Source organism: Prinia subflava, chromosome 7 (genome assembly GCF_021018805.1).
Source record: "Prinia subflava isolate CZ2003 ecotype Zambia chromosome 7, Cam_Psub_1.2, whole genome shotgun sequence".
Classification (NCBI taxonomy): domain Eukaryota; kingdom Metazoa; phylum Chordata; class Aves; order Passeriformes; family Cisticolidae; genus Prinia; species Prinia subflava.
Genome location: NC_086253.1, coordinates 11347627 through 11366362, shown reverse-complemented (window position 1 = coordinate 11366362; position 18736 = coordinate 11347627). Strand labels below are relative to the sequence as shown.

Here is an 18736-nt window from a genome sequence, read left to right as displayed (position 1 = left end):
ACCACAAAACCAGAACTGTCAATTTGAAATGTCACACAGCAACTACGTGAATATTCAGAATAATCTGTCATTGGCCTCCATGCTCTGACTTGCTCCATTAGGAGAACACCAGTGTTCTGAGCATCGGCTCCTTCTACAGAGCTTCCAGAGAAAAAATATTTAGAAAGGCTGAAATAGAGTAAGTGGATTCATATTGATGATATACATTACTAATACATTGAGGATATGTGCAGAAGACTGTATGGAGATTGATTTAAATAGGTGCCGATTGCTACTACAGACAAATCCCAGGTGCCCCATATTTTAGTATATTTTATTCTACCTTGAAAAGAGGAATACAAATTCTGAGCTCCTGCACAAAAGGAGATTTGATTGTGATTGGTGGGAGTTGTGTTACAGTGGTGGTGAAATGCTTCTGATAAACCCGGGGAATGACTCAGCAGAAAACAGTCAGCAGGATTTTTCCCCCAAAGCTGTTCAGCTTCAGCTTTTCATAACAAGAAAATAAATTGAACAGTAATAAAACGGTTCAGAGAACAATTCTGTCCTTTTCTCACACAGTTTAAAGCACTACTTTTTCTTTAGATTTCTCCCAAAATACCCTGCAAGTTTTGGAGAAAGTAACTGATTAACTGTACATTCATATGACATTAATTACTGCCTCAGCAGCATTTAAGGGAATGCTGGTAGTTCATGTAGCTACACAATCTTGCATACTTAACTTTTGGCTAGCCTAAATCAGATTTATGACTAAATTAGGCACTAAGGATGTTCAAAATTGGCAAACCCTGCCTAACACAAAAATAATGCTGCTCTGTATCAGGAAATGAGTATACAGGCTGGGAGGCAGTGTTTGCATTCATGTTTCTTATGAGATGTATTTTTTATATACAGACTTAACTTGCTGAAAAGCCTAACTGGGACTATATCCGGAACTGGGGGATCATGTTTGCAGAAGGCAATCTTGGTTCCAGTGACGGAAGATGTTGTGCACAGGAGAAGCAGTGTGAGCCAGCACGGATCACATACCGCATTTTCCAACTCCAGGAGCCACACGTTGAGCAGTGAACAAAGGGAAGAAAACCTCAGGATTACACTGACAGAAGACTTATTTTATCATCTTACATAATGTTCACTTTCCTTAGGCCCATATGTGCTCACGTATTTGAGAAATGTGGGGTGGTAGTGTATACCTGAAAAGGGCGTCATTATCTTCCCAATTAAGAAGCTTAACGAGTACTTTGGTGTGTCTTGTCATATTTTCAGCCTTACAGTGGCCCATTTTCACCCATCCACTATGCTAAAAATGCTGCCCTTTCATTACTCCACGGTTGTGTAAACAGTTGTGATTAAACTGGCATTTAATCAATTGGAACAAAATCTCTGCGGCTCCCGAGGAGCTCACCTACTAAACCCGACTTTCCATGCTGACAATCTTCCAACAGACTTCTCTTCCAGACGGGCTTTCATTGCGCAGTAAAATAAACTTTTATTTGCTAACCTTGCCCTCGGAGTCGTTCAGCATTTCAAAAGGACCTCACATGACAAACACCGCTACGCTCCATCATTATCCCCCGCTCCCTCCCGCGCACTGCTGCCCTGCCCGGCCGTTCCGGGGCCGGCTCTCCCGGCCGAGCGCCGCCGCCGCCGCCCGCCGGTGCCTCCGGAGCGCCGGGCCCGCCTCCTCCTCTCAGGCGGCCGGCGGCGCTGCCCGCGCGGGCGGGAGGCTGTACAACCAGGGCAAAGGACACTTCCCCTCCGCCCCCCGCCCTTCCTGCGCCGCGGCCCTGACATGACGGCGGCTCGCCGGCGCGCGGGCCGACGGGCGACCACAGAGATAGGGAGAGGGACGGGTGCGGGACCGAGCGCACCGGTCCCGTCCTCCCTCGCACCCCGCCCGCCGGCTGGATGCCGGAAGGCGCCTTCGCACCCGCCCGGCGCAGCCCCACGGCTCTGGGATCGGGGATCCGGGCCGCCCTCTGGGCGGAGGGATACGGGGCGGAGCCGGCGGCGCGGTCCGCCGGGGCGCTGAGTCCCGTTGCCGGGTGACGGAGCGGCCGGCCCGGCCCCCTCCCTCCCTCCTCCCTCCCCGTGGCGCTGGAACCGCCGCCGCCGCCGGTTTACGTAACGCCTCCCGGGGCAGGTCCCGGCTCCGTCCCGCCCGCCTCACTCGGGGACGGCAGCAGCGGGACGGAGTCCGCCGCCTCCTCCGGCTGCCAGAGGCCCCAGGGCCCCGCTCTGCGCCGCCACGGCAGGTAAATGCCCGCCGCGGGCCCGGGGAGAAGAGGGAGGGGCAGAGCTGAAAGGAGGGAGGGAGACTGGCAGCCGCCCTGCCCGTGGAACGGGAGGACGGAGCCGGGAGGCGGCGGCGGCGGGCGCCCTTCCCCTCCCCCGCTTCCTTCCCGCCGCTGCGTTGGGACGGGCTGGAGCCCCGGGAGCGCCGGGCCGGCGGCTCGGGGCCCGGCCGGGAAGGCCCGCGCATCCCTGCCCTCTCCGCTAACAGCCCGGGAAGAGGAGGAGTTGCGGGGCCGGGCCTGCTCCCGCCGGGAGGATGGTTTCCCGGGACGGCGCGTCCCGCTCCTGGCCTGCGCCTGGCGCAGCGCGGCGGGAGCGTGCCGGGGGCGCGGGAGGAAGGGGCCGGGGAGGGGGTGACAGGAGCGCCGGGGGCCGGGCGGGGGGCGGCTGCCGGCCGGCGGCGGGCAGGGCTCGGGGGCGGGGCCGGGGGCCCCGGTCAGAGCGCTGCCCGGGAGGGGAGCCGAGCCCTCCCTGGCTGCCGCCGGCTCCGCGCTCTTCCACCCCGGCGGGACCCGGCGCCAGGTGAGCGGCTTGCGCCGCGGCCGGGAGGGAGGCGCCAGCCTGGAGCGGGAGCTCGGTGCCCTCGGGCCGGGTCACGCCCGGGAGCAGAGGAGGAGAAGGAGGGAGGGGAAGGCGGCACCCAGCACCCACCCGCCGCGGGTGCCGGCCCGCGCCGGTGTCACCGGGTGCCGGCAAATGGGAAAGCGGAGGATGCGGCGGGTCGGAGTAGGGAGATCGCGATCCGGGCAGCGCCTCGGCTGCCCCGCCTGACCCCGAGGTTGAGGTGACGGGATTGTGCCGCTGCCGGGCCCGGCCGCTGCTCGCGCCGTGACCTTTCATCCTGTGCGAGCGTTCAGAGCGCAGCAGCGCCCGCGCACCGGGGAGGGGGAGCTGGGGCCGATGGAACCCGCCCCGGCTGAGCCGCGGCATTACAGCGCTGCCCCGGGGGCCGATCTGGCGGGGCTCGCTCTTTTTTTTTTTTTTTTTTTTTTTTTTTTTTTTTTTTTTTTTTTCCTCCCCTTCCAGCAGCATTGTCCTTTAGGGCCTATTGAAGGCAAAAGGCGGATAGGAAGGCTAGGGCTGCTGCTGTGTGAGGAGGCGGAGCTGGGCTGATGGCAGACTGACGGCAGGCGCATCCTATGGGCGCCGGGAGCCGGGCGGCGCTGGGGCGGGACCGCCGGCCGCGGCCTCTCGCGGGCGATGGGCGGGGTGGGGGACAAGGTTTGGCGAAGGTTACAGCTGAATGCAGAAGTGACACGAACTGACACTTCGCTCCGGCAAACTCGTTTCCATCTCCTCCTCGTGTCTTCTCGATTAAAAGTATACACGTATTGAGTCGTCTTACGAAACTTTGAGAAAAGCCAAAGTGCGGTGCTTTTTTTTTCTGTCTTGTCTTTGTTTTAATTACTCATTGCAGTACCTGATACTGATCTGAAGGGTGAAAATAGTATGATTTGCTTGTCCTTCCTTTCAAATGAAACACATTCCTGTATTCTGATGCTTTCTGTATATTAGTGATTTGGGCTGTAATTTATAAGCTTGGGATCAGAGGCCTCTGTGCTATGTGTAGTTGCTTTTCCTTATTCAAGCCCTTTTAAATGTTCATAGTTTCTGTTGTACACCATAGATTTCTTCTGTGTTCCTGGAATGAAGTGGGAATTGCTGATCAACTTTGGTTTCTTAGCTGTCAGAAGTGAACTCGTGATGATTCAGTAGATAATTGAGTAAAACAAAGTACTTCACTGCAGTGCTTAAACCCTAGGTATTGCAAGCTCCTCACAATCCATGAGAGTCTGTAAATGACATTTTTCTTTATTATTTAAGACAAAACTATGCCTTATAAAAGTAAATAACATGGAACTTGATTATTACTTGACATGTAACTGTACAGATTTTATTTTGTACTAATCCTCCATCTGCTGTTTCTTGTTCGTATGGATATGCTAAAATGGTAGTGTAGAATCATTTTCTTCCAGTCAATGAAGCATATCATATAGGTATCAAAATCTTCTTTTCATCGTTGAAATATAAGAGGAGATGAATAAATGACTTGAATAAAATAGGTGACTTGAATGAAATGAGTAGTATATGTTCATAATGTTATTTATTTTCAAAGACTTGACAATTATAGGGGAAATCCTGCGAGAGGCTATTAAAAGCCTCAGCAGTGTATGTCCCTGCCATGTTCTGCTTGGCAGATATTAACACCTGTACAGTAATAGAACTTTATCTGTCTGTTTGGGGCACTGTTGGGATTAAGATCCTTTGAGTCCGTGGATTTTGCAAATTTGGGTTGGGTATATGACCCTCCAGCTTTTCTGCTCATGAGCAGTGAAATTGGAAGGAAAGTAAGGGCCAAAGAGATCTATATGTGACCCAAGAAGAAAAAATGGAGGCCTTGGACTTCTCTCACCTTGTTATGCCTGTTTCATAGGCATATTCCAGCATTCCTCACTGTTTTTGTTGTTGTTGCTATTTGTTATTCTTTCAAGTAAGAGAAATTCCATAGGGGTAAAATGATGTCAGCATTTTCCTTTGCTACTTTGCTGTGCATTCTAGGGGGAATAGGGACAGAGGAAGATCTAGATACTGCTCAAAACTTCATTATTTGTCCATCTTGAGCATCTTGTTTCTAGGTGAATAAGGGGAATGAAGCAACCAAGAGGTTGCACAGGTGATTTTTCTTGAGGAATTTTACTGGGTTTTAGGCATGGTGTTGTAGAGTCAGAATAGACGCTTTATATACTTAGCTAGAATCCTAGCAAAATTGTGTCTGAGTTTGCTGCCTCCTTAAGCAATAGCTAATAACTAAAAGTAACCATTTAGTACTATAATGGGATAGGCAGCAATGTCTGGTAAATCAGAATGTGGTGAAGGCAATAGGACTTAAAATTCCTGTAGAGTTGGAGAGGCAGCAGGAAATATTCCCATTATCTGCATTGCTAATGGAGCTTGGAATACAAATTATCTTGTAGAAGCTGTTTAATATGTTCTGTTTATTGGGATACTCTGTTTTTAGGATATTCTTCTGTCTCGTGGAACAGAGATTGGAATCCTTCATTTTTTCCAAGAAAAGTGTCGGGCTGGTTGGGTAATTTGTAAATGTAATTGCAGAAATGAGTTGTGTTTGCCCATCCCCATAGTCCCGCCCCAAGAATTTTTTTCCAACTTAAGTCAATTGCATGATACAAAATAAAAATTTCAATACACAGATAAAGGGAAAATTGTCTTATTGGAAGGAAAATTATGTGTTTTTTAGTAATTTGGAAATAATTTAGCAGATTTTTCTAGTCAGAAGTAACTGTGGGACTGTCAGAATGTTTTAGTAGAAAAAGATCTAGACGAGCTAGTTATAATATTTTTACAAAAAAGCATCTTGCTCTACTTTCCTGAAAGTTTGTTGGGTACATTTTTAATGGCTGTTAAGAGATTGAATATCTGTTTTATTGGCCCACAGAGGTGGTTGGGGGTGGGGGGAAGGGTTGAATAGCTTAAACTTTCAGTACAAAGATTATTCTTTCACAGACTTCTTACTAGCAGATATTTCTGTAGCTTTATTGGAAACTACTGAGTATTTTAAATTTTTAAGAATCTACTTCCTTTATAATTTCATGTGCAGGATGTTTGGATCTACCTGCATAATACTATACATTGTTTTTGCATCTAAATTGTGTTCATAACTTTGATACCAAAGAGGACATATGGAACCTGTCTTTCCAAGAGATTTATTTCTGAGGCAGTAGTGTGGAAATTTAAATAATGAAGTATTTAAATTCATTTTTCACTCTTGTGATATTGCATGTAATAGTTTAACTATATTAGTGTGGAAATTTAAATTATGATGTATTTAAATTCATTTTTTCGGTTCTGATATTACATGTTACAGTTTAATTATATCCTGCTAAGTCTGTGCTCAGACTTGCTGTAGTGATTTTCACTTTTAATATAATTTGGGGAATGTTTAAAATTTTTTTTGCTGGGTCTTGCTGTATTGAGGAAGATATTTCAATTAGCAGTCTATGCTAATGTTACTTGTGTCTGTAACTTTCTAGGTCTTATTCTAGAAAGGATTGCATGTGAAATTTTATACTCTGTGCAAAAAGGTTTGTTAATAAATAAAAGTAAATTGTAACATGGATGAAATCTGATAATTTTGGGGGGGGGGTTTCCAGCTTTTAAAAATCTTCCTTTAGTTCCTATTAAATTTACCAAAGGAACAAGGTCTGCTGGATAGAGTGCTGGGCTAGGATTGAGAAAAGAGACTTGCATGCCGTTTTCTAGCAGCTGTACCACTGAGTGAATTCAAGTGAAATTTCATTTTCATGTGCTTGTGTTTAAGGTGCTGTATGGAAAGGAGGAGCTGTTATCCCTTTTGTGGGTTGTTAAGTTGTGTGAGTTTGTTTTTATGGCTTGGTTAGATAGACTAGTTTGGTTGTAGAAGAATTCTGAAGGGAGACGTTGTTGCACTGCCAATGAGATTTTGCATATACAGACTGTGGAAGGAAGTACAGAGAGAGAGATAAGGGAGATAAGAGACTGGGAGTAGCTGAAGGCCAGAAAAAAATAAAGCAACCTGTCATAAGATGGCACAGCTCTAACATCAGAGCAGCAGAGCGGAGCTGCAAGATCCCTATCCTCTGCAGGGTTATTCCAGGTAGTGTTAGTGTAGTCAGGACTTAGACTGAGATAAAAACCATCAACAATAAAATGGCAAAACATGGTGAAACATACACAGATCGATTCAAGAAGTTACTTTGTTAATTTGTGTCACATGTACTTTTTAAGAAAACAAAGTGTTTTATTAGCCTAAAGGAGAAGGTCTGCTTGAAGAATCACTAATGAAGAAATCAGTAATGCATATTGCTGCCACTGGAAGAGTAATTAATGCTCACTACATCCTTGTGACACTGTAATGTGTTATTATGAACTTGAAGCAAATTTGAAGACTGTGGCTGAGTGGATGTGCAGCTTTAAAACACTGGAATATTCTGAAAGAAATGGAGCCAGCTTCCAGTTATTTGTTGGGTTCATATCTTTACTTTTAAAAGTATAGGAAAAACTTTTACTGTTTCATTATATTAAATTCTTCTCTCTGAAGATTTTGAGCTAATTACTCTTACTAATTAGCTGCAGACTGCTGTTCAGTGAATTCCTCTTCTGGTTCCGTTTTCTGGTTTGAAGTTCACTCCTCTGCATATTCAACTCTTGCATTTGACAGTGAAACTGAATTACCTTTAGTAATTTTTGTTTTGTTGATGTTTTTATGCACTTTTGATGGAAGTCATGGTGAATTGTGTGAGGTGACATAAAAGTTTTAAAATGTCTCTGTAAGTTCAGATATAGTTTATCCTGTGTAGATGATTTTCTCACCATCCTCGCTGAACTGAACATCTTACTGACTTGAGAGGAACCTCAGAGTTCCAGTTTTTAGTAACTTTCTTCTTGAATTATGAAAGAAATGCCTCAGTTAACAGTACAGTAACTTCCTTGAAGAGAATTAATGTAATGCTGACCTACTGTTTTTGTCAGAGGTTTTCTGGTTGCATTTTAGTAAAATGACTTTTTCAGCTGTCATTTGAAGTATCAAGCAGCAAAAGTATTATTTTAAGAGCAATATTAAACTACCTATTTGGTTAGTGGTCTTTTTTAAGTAAGTAGTGTTTTTAAACAACCTACTTAATCATAAAAGTGGAGATTTGGTAACAAATATCACCACTGTTTTTATGGAAAAAGACAGCCTGGCAGCCTTACAACATAAACTGAACAATAAATCCCTATGCAAATTCATTCAAATACTAAAATATAAATTATTTCATGTTGACTTGCTATTCTCTTCAAAATTGTAGAGCATCCTACTTCGGATCTTAATTTCATAAATAGATAAATGTTCATTTACTAATGTTTTGGAATAAAAATTAGAGGTGGTAGAGGGGCAGGAAAAAAGTATTTGAAACTGTTTCTTTAGCTCTACCATATTTTATGTGCTGTAAAGTCAGTATCTTCTCTGCTGGTGAAGTTGTAGAGCTTGCAAATTCAGCTTGTCAGAACTTTTTGCATTTACTGAGCCTCCTGTGGCTGACATGTCTTGTAAGTTTTTACACACCTATTAATGAGAACGTTGTCTATATATGACTTCCAACTTACAGTAACTTTTTTTATTAAAATAACTGTTGAAAGGACTGTATAATTAGGTGAAGTTGTATTTGTTTTTAAACTCTTTATGAGGCTATTTAAAGCTTTTAGCAAGATAGTAATTAACTCCCTGAACTGCAGACCAAATATAGAAAACATCAATAGTAAGTATTCAGAAAAGACCTTCATACAAATTAAAGAAATAATTAAACCAGAATAAAATATATAGTGTGGTCTTTAACTATTTAGATGTTTATGTACAGCTGGATGATTAACCTTGGAAGTATAAATAGCAGGACAAATATTGTAGCCTTTAAATGAACACTGGTGGTGGGATCTTTGGCATTCATAATTCATTCTCTTCCTTGCTGGACTGAAAGACGCAGTGTGTGCCCAAGAGTAAATTGTATATTAATTGAAATAAATCTTGTATGGTTGCAGTACAAGAGTGGCCACTTGATTCTGGCTGAGATGAGGAGCAGTGAATATTTTATCGGGGTGGTCCCACTGGTGGCGTGGGGGAGGATTGCACCTGCTGGCTGCCTGTGCTTTGGAGGAGTCTGCAGCCCGTGTTGGGGTGCATGGCTGGGTGCCTGTATCTGCTCACTGAGCTGGGGACACGTCTGTCTAATGCACACACGTGTGACTTGGTGCACAGCCTCCAAGCATGAGCATCCCACTTGGCAATACGGTCAAACACAGGCAGGTACCTGTTGGTAGCAGATAGTTTGAACTGCTCTGAAAGTTGAGTAAATAAAAGACATCAGGAGGGCAGGAAAGAAAATGATCGAATAGTCAGGAACATATATCTAGTTTTTACATTAATTGACTGCATCATGTATTGTGTTTTCAAGTCCTGCATATATTCTAGGTGATACTAAGGCTAGTAAATATAGCGAGACACAAGTAGTAGAAAGCTTACAGAGTTTACCTGCCAAAAATCCTGAAGATAAATGTTTCGGTGAGCTCAAAATATGTTCATCTGTGTGATCACAGTTCTCTTTGGTTTTGTTGTATGTTAACTCCATTTATGTTTTCCTAAATCTGAGGAAGTGTGATTGAAGTATGATGATGGTAATCAATGATGTGTGGTCTGTTGCTTATGTATGTAGTAAAAGATACTGCTTTTGATAAATAGTGTCCATGTGAAGATTCTTGTGGGACTGAACAGAAAAGACTGTAGCTATCTCCTCCTTGAAGCTGCATCTAGAAAAGTATTTCTCCCTGGGTTCTCTCAGGCTCAGTAGCAGCCCATCCAGGCAATCCCTGTGTAATAGACTTGAGGTTAACAAGGGAGAGCAAGATGTGTGTCTCTGGCATTGCTCTGGAACACTGTTAAGATCTGCAAGTTTAAACTAAAAACTTAAATCATACCACTCTCTTCAGTGGTAAAAGAAATGTAGCAGAAAGATGTGAAAGCTGATGTTAGTGAAATTACATTGATGTTTGGAGGGTAAAGTATGAGGTGAGGCAATGCCTCAGTGTTTCTGAGGTCTACACATGCTGCCTTCTGCACTACCACACGTTCCCGTGGGGTCTTGACACTTGGCTGATCCATCCTATTCTCAGTCATTTGCAGTGCAACACCTGCCTCTCTCTCAGAAAATCTGAAGGAACCAGTAATTTCTTTGTCATCACCCGGCTACTGTTTGAGACTGAATCTGCTGAATGTTACAAGTACAGGGTATGGTTGCATGGGTGCCTAGTGAATTTCTGTAAAAATATTGGAAGTAAATATCATGAAGTTGATATTTACCTGTTGAAGTACCTGGATTGGCTTCCACATTTCATGTTCCTAAGAATAATCGTTGTCTGAAAGACTTGGATTTGAATTAGCTAAAATGTAGCTTCTGCATTCTAATTTCTAACATTTTCTTGTTATTCTTCAGTGGATCTAATAGTGGATTGCTGCTGAAAGGGGCAACACCACTTCGTCTCTTATGCCACACGTAGAAGTTTTGTGGCGAGAGAGCGAGTTGATCTCTGATTTGTATTTTTTGAAGGCTGAGTTACCAGAAGTGAAATCTTTCTATTTGGAACAAAAAATTGATACAGTTGTTCTCTGCAACACAGTGGAAGTGTTAGGTACAAGGACAAGAGGGTGGGAACATGGAGGGGAGGATGAGAGAAGCAGTGGAATATCTTGTGCTCTCTTGGTGGCAATGTGCAGTGGTGGTGCAGTTCCTGTCACACTAACTCACCTTCAAGTCATCCACACAGGTTTCTCAGTCAAAATGCTGCTGCTGTTGTGCTCTTGAAAGTTAGTTACTACTGCTATAAAAACAACCGATTCTGGGTTTTGCAAACTGGTACTTGTGCTGGCAGCAGTAGTCATTCCTGTAAGTTTTTGTGTGACATTGTTTTAATTAATTTTTAATGTGAGAAATAGTTACCTAAATTTTTTGTCATTAGATGCTGATTTGTATTTTTAAACTTCTAAAAAGTTACCATACATCTAAGTCATGCTACATGTGTACATTTTTCCTTTTTCACCTAAGATGAAAAAAACAAGTAGTCATGTTAAAGTAAAATTTGGTTCAAACACTAGTGTAGACAGTAACAAACTAAAATGGAAAAAAAATCTCATGTCAGTTTATGTTGATTGGTTTTAAAGGATAGAATGGAATTATTAGTGCTCTCTTGGTAGCTGTATAAGCCTTTGGACAAATTCTTAAATAATGTAATTGTTGCCATTGTTAATGGCAGCTGAGCATTTGATAATAGTGAAGCAGTATATCACTTCTCTGGATTCAGGAATTTACAGCTATCTTCACATTCCTTAAATCTGATCAATGGAGGTATTTTTAACAGTTTTAAGGTGTTCTTAAATAGCAAAGCTTTTGGAGATACAATTCTTTGGTTTGAGGTGGTTGAGATGTGCTGTACTTAAACCTATCAGATGCAATTGCATAATCTGTGGTGCCAGAGGTTGTTTCATTTGTCATGTTTTATTTTGTCAGAAATGCTCTGAGCTCCATTCTGTTTATTGAAATAGAGGTGGATATCTATGTGGTGCATAACAAAGTCCTTGCTTTTGAGATTTTTTTTAAATGCAGCTTTAATACTGAGTTGACCCGCTGAAACAGTTTCTTGAGTGACGCTATGAAATAAAAATACTTCCATCTTGAAGATAAAATTTGCTTCCCAAATTATCAAGACTCCCACTGAACCATGATCGGCAAAACTTGCCAACTGTTAGGCTTATTAATGATTTTTAAAAGTTGTATTAGATATACTGAAGGACCACTTCATAAATCTATACTCTGCAGAGATAATTCTTTACAAGCCTGTTGTATGTAATGAGAACCTTTCCAAAAGAATCTTGTTTATGAAAGCACATTCAAACCTTGCAGTTCTATAAAATGGTGAAGTTTTGAGGTGTACATAGTGTACACAGTGTTTTGTTGTTAGGTCATGCTTTTCCCCTTTCTGTCTTGCCTTTTTTTCTTAGCTTAAAAGTTTTACATTTTCGAGCTTACCTACGTATTTGTTTTTCAGAAGTGAAGAGCACAGATGACAAGAATTTGGGGTCTTTGATATGCAGCCGACCCCCTAGTGCAAGTGTCTCAGTGCTAATTCTGCCATCTGTTAACAGTTGTTTCCCATAGCTCAGGTTTTGCTCACTGACAGGATTGATATTTTTGACATCTTCTACCAAAGTTCGTGTGTGTTAATAATGTGCAGCCCTGTGAGTGGATCAGCTTGTTGCACTCCTCCAGCAGCTGTTTTTTGAAGTGTTGCTCTTGTATGATGGTGAACTGGTGAACATAAATGTTTTATAAGAACAGCTGTACTGGTTCATACAAAGGCTTTGACAAACCCTGTACTTGTCTGCAACATCAGCTCTAAAGGAGCAGTTAGGGACAAAAAAAGAACAGGGAGAGTGATACCTTTCCTAAATACTCCCTCAGCCAAACACTATTTTCAGCCTAGGGGATTTCCTGACCTTGATATGGTTTGTCTAGTTGAAAACTCTCAAGGCATCTCTCTTACTCAATTTCCATTGAAGACCATCAATTTTTTTTTTTTTTTTTTGAGTCTTTGATATCTTTTGCAAGGAATTCTACTAGATGTTGTGTGAAGTTTTGTATGTAGATCTTACTAACTCATTAGTACTTTCTAGTAACAAAAACCAGACATGGAACAGTCAGTCTCTATCCATGAAGAGACATGGATCAATAGCTCACAACTCATTGATTTATGCATGAATACTATCAGGTGGTTATTGCCCCTCTGCCTCGTTTCAAGTTTTCCTATGCTGAATTTTGATTACCCTTCTATGGCCCAGTCCAGTTTCCATAATGTCCTTCTGTATTTTTTCAGTTGCTTTGTAGTCACTGTCCCTCATCACTTTCTGTCCTTTGGTACCTTCTAAACTGTGTCACCCATCTCATCTTCCAGGCCACTGAGGAATTTACCAGGTAATGCAGGTCCCAGAGCAGAATCCTTCTGAGCTGTGCTGCTGATTTCCCCTGGTGTCATCTTGATTCTACCTGTTATTTCTCTTTGCTAACCTAAGTTACTGAGGCTTACATGGTAGCTCTTGAACCCTTTGAGTAATTCCATTAAGCTTTTATACAGGATTAGCAGCCTCAGATTTTCATTTGGATAAGTATTATGAAAATAAGATTACAGATTTGCAAGGAAAAAAATCTTGAAGTAACACCCACACACTGGTTCCTGTCTCCCCTGTGGGTTCTTTCCCTTGAGTTACCCTAGAACCATAAACCCAGCCTCATTAGATATCAGACCCCTATAAAACATAAACCCAGTACAAATAAGTCTTGCACTCCTTGGTAACGCCTCTTAAAAAAGATGGTTCTGTGTATATTTAAATCTGATTCACAGAGCTGCTTTTGTGCTTCTGACCACTTTTAGTGCTTTAATTCCAAGCAGGTGTTTAGTCTGTGTTTCTCATGGCAGGACAGTATTTCTGTAGTGTTTCAGTGCCTTGCTTGTGAATCAAGCCGCTGCTCTTGCTGTTTGTTGTGCAATAACATCAAACATCACCAGTGCATAAAAAACCTGTCCCTGCTCTGGAGACTACACAGCCAAATTTCTTAGATTATCAAGGAATGTGGTTAAAAAATAACAACTTCTCTTACTTCTGAATTCCCATTTCTTTTAAATACAATGTGAAATTTATTAAGCACACAGATTCCTTTGTTTGCTAGACTTTAAATAGGCTTTAGTTTTGGGCTTTGACAGTGCCTTTCCCAGTGTGTAGCTGCTAGGTTTGTCTGTTAAGGATTTGTCCAGCATTTTTGTGGAAAGAAACAAAAGAAAATAGGGTAAAATTGCAGATTCTTCCATAATATATAAGACCAATTTGTAATTCTGTTGCCATCATATAATGTGGTCATGCTTTTGACCATTAGTATTCTGAAGGGGACTGAAATTTACTTCGCTGTGTATGTGCTTTTGGTATGTTGTTGAGCAAACTTGATAAAATTTTTACTTTTCTTAATATTAATTAGGATTTTCATATTTTTCCCTATCCGTAGTTGCCAGGGAGAAGACATATTGTTTGCTTTTAATAAAACTATTCTGGGAAAAAAACATTTCTTCAAAAAACATTGTTCTGGTTAAAAAATGTGGACACTTCTATCCAGATTAAAATTAAAAAAATATATACATACTTATAATATCTTTTTTTTCCTCTGTTCATTGAATAAGTGTCATACACTGTCAAAGTGGAGAAAAAAATTTGAAATGAGAGCTGTTAATTTAAACTGTAATGCACTGGTGTATTTCAAAGAACAATAGAGGAAACTTTGTTAAAACAGCAGTTTTGACTTAACTATTGTGTGAGAATGTTTGGTCTAATTGTTAACATGTAGGAGTAGGCAGCACGAAACACTAGAAACACAGATGTTTTCCCTTTTGGGAATTGAAGGAAGAAAAAGTAGCATTGATAGATTATCCAAGAGATTGGCTTCTCTGTCGTAAGGTATCAAAATCTGCAGAGTAAATTTGAGTTTTTTGAGACTCACTTGCTGATTATGCAAGTAAACAGCATATTAGTTCTCAGCCTCTTTCAATATGTAATCCAGTAGCATTTTCTTTCTAGTGATGGTGTGTACCCCGGTGTAGTGAATTTAAGCCTGTAGACAATTTGCTTCCTTTTCAAGTTTTATGATCTCCAAAACATTGTCTGTGGACCTTTAGTTTACCTGATAAGATAATTGTAAGGGGTATAGTTTTTACTCTCTTATTTCAATCTCTTCTACTATTTTAAAAGTTGATATTTAAGAAAACTTGAAAGACTGTTAAATTAATATATTTGGGGTTTTTTTTAATTTACAAAAAATGTTGGTTTGGGACCTTGTTGCATGGATACACAATTTTCAGAGGCTTCTTGGTGCTGATAAAATAGAGATTAGGTTACATTAGATTCATTCAGTGGGTTTTGTGGTTTAGCTTTGGTTACTGTTTTCTAACAATATGAAAGAGAATATGGAGAAAAAAAGGGTGGTTAAAGACATGGAATTGTCTTGCTTGGCATGAACTTTTAGTTAATCTTTCTGTTGATAATCCATATGTTAGCACTTTCCTGGTGTGCTTGTATCAAGCTTCATTGAAGAGTTATTTAATTATACCTTTTACTGCCCTATTTGGTAATCTCTGATTTTATGCTGTCATCCTGTATCCCATGGACACAACTGCCACAATAAATTGTTTGTGTTACTTTCATTATTGTAGTACCAAGGCACTCTAAAAAAAAAAGTTCTGTGTGTTTGTTATGACAGTATACATATTGCAGTTATTTTACAGGGAAGACTAGATTACTTAGTCTTCAAAAGAGGTTATTTACCGTGAAAGAGCAATATATTGTAGAGGACAAACATGGAGAGCTCCAGTGTCACTTTCCGTATCATTGATCCTCCTTTCTGTTACTTGCTATAGGTTATTTAAAGTTATTGCTTTGCCATAGCTGGATCTCAGGAGACTAAAGCTTAGTTATTTTCTTCTGTTGTCTGTTGCAGATCAAAAGAGTGTTTAGTGTCTATCACACTGAATAGAATTTTGAGAAACATGTGTATTCTAAGGCAGTCTAAGTTGAAAAATCTGGATGTTTGTACAATATCGTGTTCTCAGTCCTTTAGAAGACGCTTCATGAATTGGCTCTTGTGCCTCTAGTGGTTAAGCTGCTGCCAGTTTATCTAGTGTGACCTTGTTAAGGTCATTGATTAGTATTGCAAAAACTGAAGGTTACTTAAAAGGAAAAAATATACTAAGAAGTGGAGTAAGGAGAAATTATTTTGAAATAATTTTAACTCTTTTTTTTACTTTGTAAATAAAAAGTAGTTTTCACAAAGTATTGATACAGATGTTTAAATTTTTATTTGGTAATTTTTGTTTGGACAAAGCATGTCCATCTGTCATATTTTATAGCTGGAAATGGAGAATTCTTTCTGACTTAGTTAAAATAACTAGCCTTCCACTAATTATTTAGGCTGTAATGTGCTCCCTCTGTTCATATTAGTCCTGGCCTTGTGAGGATGGAAAAATCATTTTTAGTGAGACAGTGTGAAATAGATTTAAGAGGGATAATAACTTATTTGTCAGAAAGTGTTATCTCTAAAATCAAGCTTCACATCTATCAGCAGAAATGTTTCCTCTTTGAGTAACTTGTATTAATCTGATATGGAAAGTCTCTCTAGTACTGGGATGGAAAAATACTCTGTATGAAATTTTGTCAAATCTAAAACATAATGGAAATATTTAAGACCATCTATGCAACAAAGTACTTGAGAATTTTAAAATGAGAACTCTTAAATAATATTTAATAAATTTGTTTAGATTCCCAGGTTTTGTATCATGTAACTGAATGTTAAAAGAGGTAATAGAATATGATATTCAAAAAAGCTGGGGTGTGAAACAAACTACAAAAAATTTATCTGATTTCATAATTCCTCTTTTAATCTGTCGCTCTCTTGCAGTCTTTTCCCTCTCTTTCCCATCTAATAAAAGCAAGACACATTTTAGCTGGTCAGCTGAAGTCACTCAGATTTTGTCAGCCTAGATCTCAAGAACTGAGTTTCTCAAATTTCTCAAATGAGTGTTAAGATAGAAAAGAGAGGCTCCATTGTCATCTCATCTAGGGAAAAGCTGAAGCATAAACTCAGTCCTTACTAGGTTTAGCTAAGGAGAGAAGCAATGTGTCAGAGTTTTGATTGAAGTGATTCTGTATCCAGAAGCTTTGCGATATAGAGTCAGAATGGTTTGAGTTGAAAGGAATCTTTCAAGATGATCAGTGCTCACTTCTGGGTGCAGGGACATCCTACATTAGATAAGGTTGCTCGAAACCCTTCCCAGCCTGACCTTGAATACTTGGAATAGATCATGCACAACTTCTCTGGACAAGTTGTTCAATCTCACCCCTTCAATGTAAAAAATACCTTCCTAATGTCCAATCTAAATCTATCCATTTTTGGATTTTGGATTTTAGAGCTGACTTGCTGGAGTGGCAGACGTTTCTTTGTGCTGCTCTCCTGCTGACCTATGATTCCTTTCCAGTCTCTGGGCATCTTTTGCTGGCTCTGGCATCAAACTGGTAGCAGTGAGATGGATTGAGGCTCCCGTTCCTTGAACTTTTAGGTAGTTCTGCATCATGTCTCAAAAAAGACAAATTAAGAGTGTCAGTTTTCCCATGTCTATGGAATATAGGATTTGGGGGGCCAGAGGACTGTGACATTGACCTTGGGGGAGAGCATTCATCACATGCAGTGCTGTGCCAAGCCAACAGGAATAAACAGATTTTCTGGAATGTTATTTTTCAACAATTAAGATAGTATGGACTTAAGAGTTTGGACCTGTGGCTCTTGGGTTTGTACTGCCTTGGGTCACAATACTAGACTTCTCGTATACTTTCTATTCTCTAATTATGTGATGAAGCAGTAATCTTCAGTGCCTTGCAGCCTGTTTCTATCTACTATTATTTGTGCTTTTTTAAAAGATTCTGACTAATTGAAACGTTGTTGAGCAAGATTGAATAATGTTCTGTTATCCCCTTTCTCAAAATGAGCACTACAACCAGAGCACTAAGGTCACTTTAGGAGAGGAAAGGGATTTAATAAACTCGGTAGCAACTGATCGTAATGTGTTTCTTTTTGGTGATGTTACAATTGACTCAGAAAAATCTGGAATATACAGTTGTACCTGGGTGATAGTGTAAAGAAGCCTCCTAAAAACGATCATGTTTTATTGTGTTGACATGTATGGGCTTTCAGCTTTGTTTGGTCACAAAACACATGCTGCCCACATGAAATGCTGCCCGCAGTATCTGCCCCCAGTATCCAGTTCAGAGAGTTGTATTAGGTGATGCCTGTTGTGTGTTGGTTATCTTGCACTGGGGTTGAAACAGAATAGTAGATTTTGCTTAGTCACTTGAGTCTATTTTGTTTCCTTTCAGTGAAGGGATATTTCCTGCTTGGATTTGAGCTTTGTTTTCTCATGCTAAGAAGCTGGAGAGGAGAAAGAAGGCCTACACAAATGCCAAATTGGCGTGTGGTTGATAAGTAGACCAATCCAAAAATGCCTTTTTTGGGCTGACATTTTCTGCATTCAAGAGCAGAATGCTGACGTGTGGTGCTTGCACCTTCTGTGCCTTGCTTATCAAGATTGATTTGTGATTGTAGGTGGTATAAGTCTTAGGATAGTTTGTCTATTTTAGGACATGGTTTAGAGTTTAAGCTCTCAGGCAGGACAGGTGTATGCTTTGTGTAAAGAGGGTTAAATTATCATTTTTGGCACAGATAAATTATGTTCTACTCAAATTTTTGAAATTATTACAGGAATTTACATTTTTATAAGGACAGATTTTGGATGATAAAATGTTTTACTGTCCTGGAACAAGGCAAATAATTGAAACTAAGAAAAAACAACCCAAAAACCACCACCACCAAAAAACCTGAACCTGAAGGTAGTTGGAGCTGTTTAGTAGTAGGATTTATGAAACTCCTGATCAGATGAATTTCATTAATTCAGTATTTTATAACAAAACACTTCTGTTCCAGGAATGGGTATTGCTGGAAAACAGTAGGATTATCTTGTCTTGTAGTGATCCAAAAGATGCAGTCTTTATTCAAACTAATGTAGATTTTTTAATGAAAGTTGGTTTTTTTCAGCTTATAGTGAAAGTAATAAAACCTCAACTTTGCCATAAAGCTAGGTCAGACATATATTTCAATCAACGTATTAATTGTGAAGTCTTTGATGAGTCTCTGTTCCTACAGTAAAAAGTTCCTTTTGTAAAAGTCACCTTTAAACTTGTAATAATTCCTGTCACTCTTCAAAGTGACACTGA

At 40.8% G+C, this 18736-nt stretch overlaps 1 protein-coding gene across 4 annotated transcripts in view; it reads left to right on the top strand.

The window, feature by feature from the left end:
• The first annotated feature begins 1502 nt into the window (after positions 1-1502).
• KIAA0232 (KIAA0232 ortholog) overlaps positions 1503-18736 on the top strand; it is a 64361-nt gene continuing 47127 nt past the window's right edge. For 2 of the 4 annotated variants that reach the window (XM_063401581.1, XM_063401577.1), the window contains exon 1: positions 1503-2255. The gene's annotated coding sequence lies outside the window, so the exon portion shown is untranslated. The remainder of the gene's footprint in view (positions 2256-18736) is intronic. The other 2 variants (XM_063401580.1, XM_063401579.1) reach the window with 1 other exon arrangement.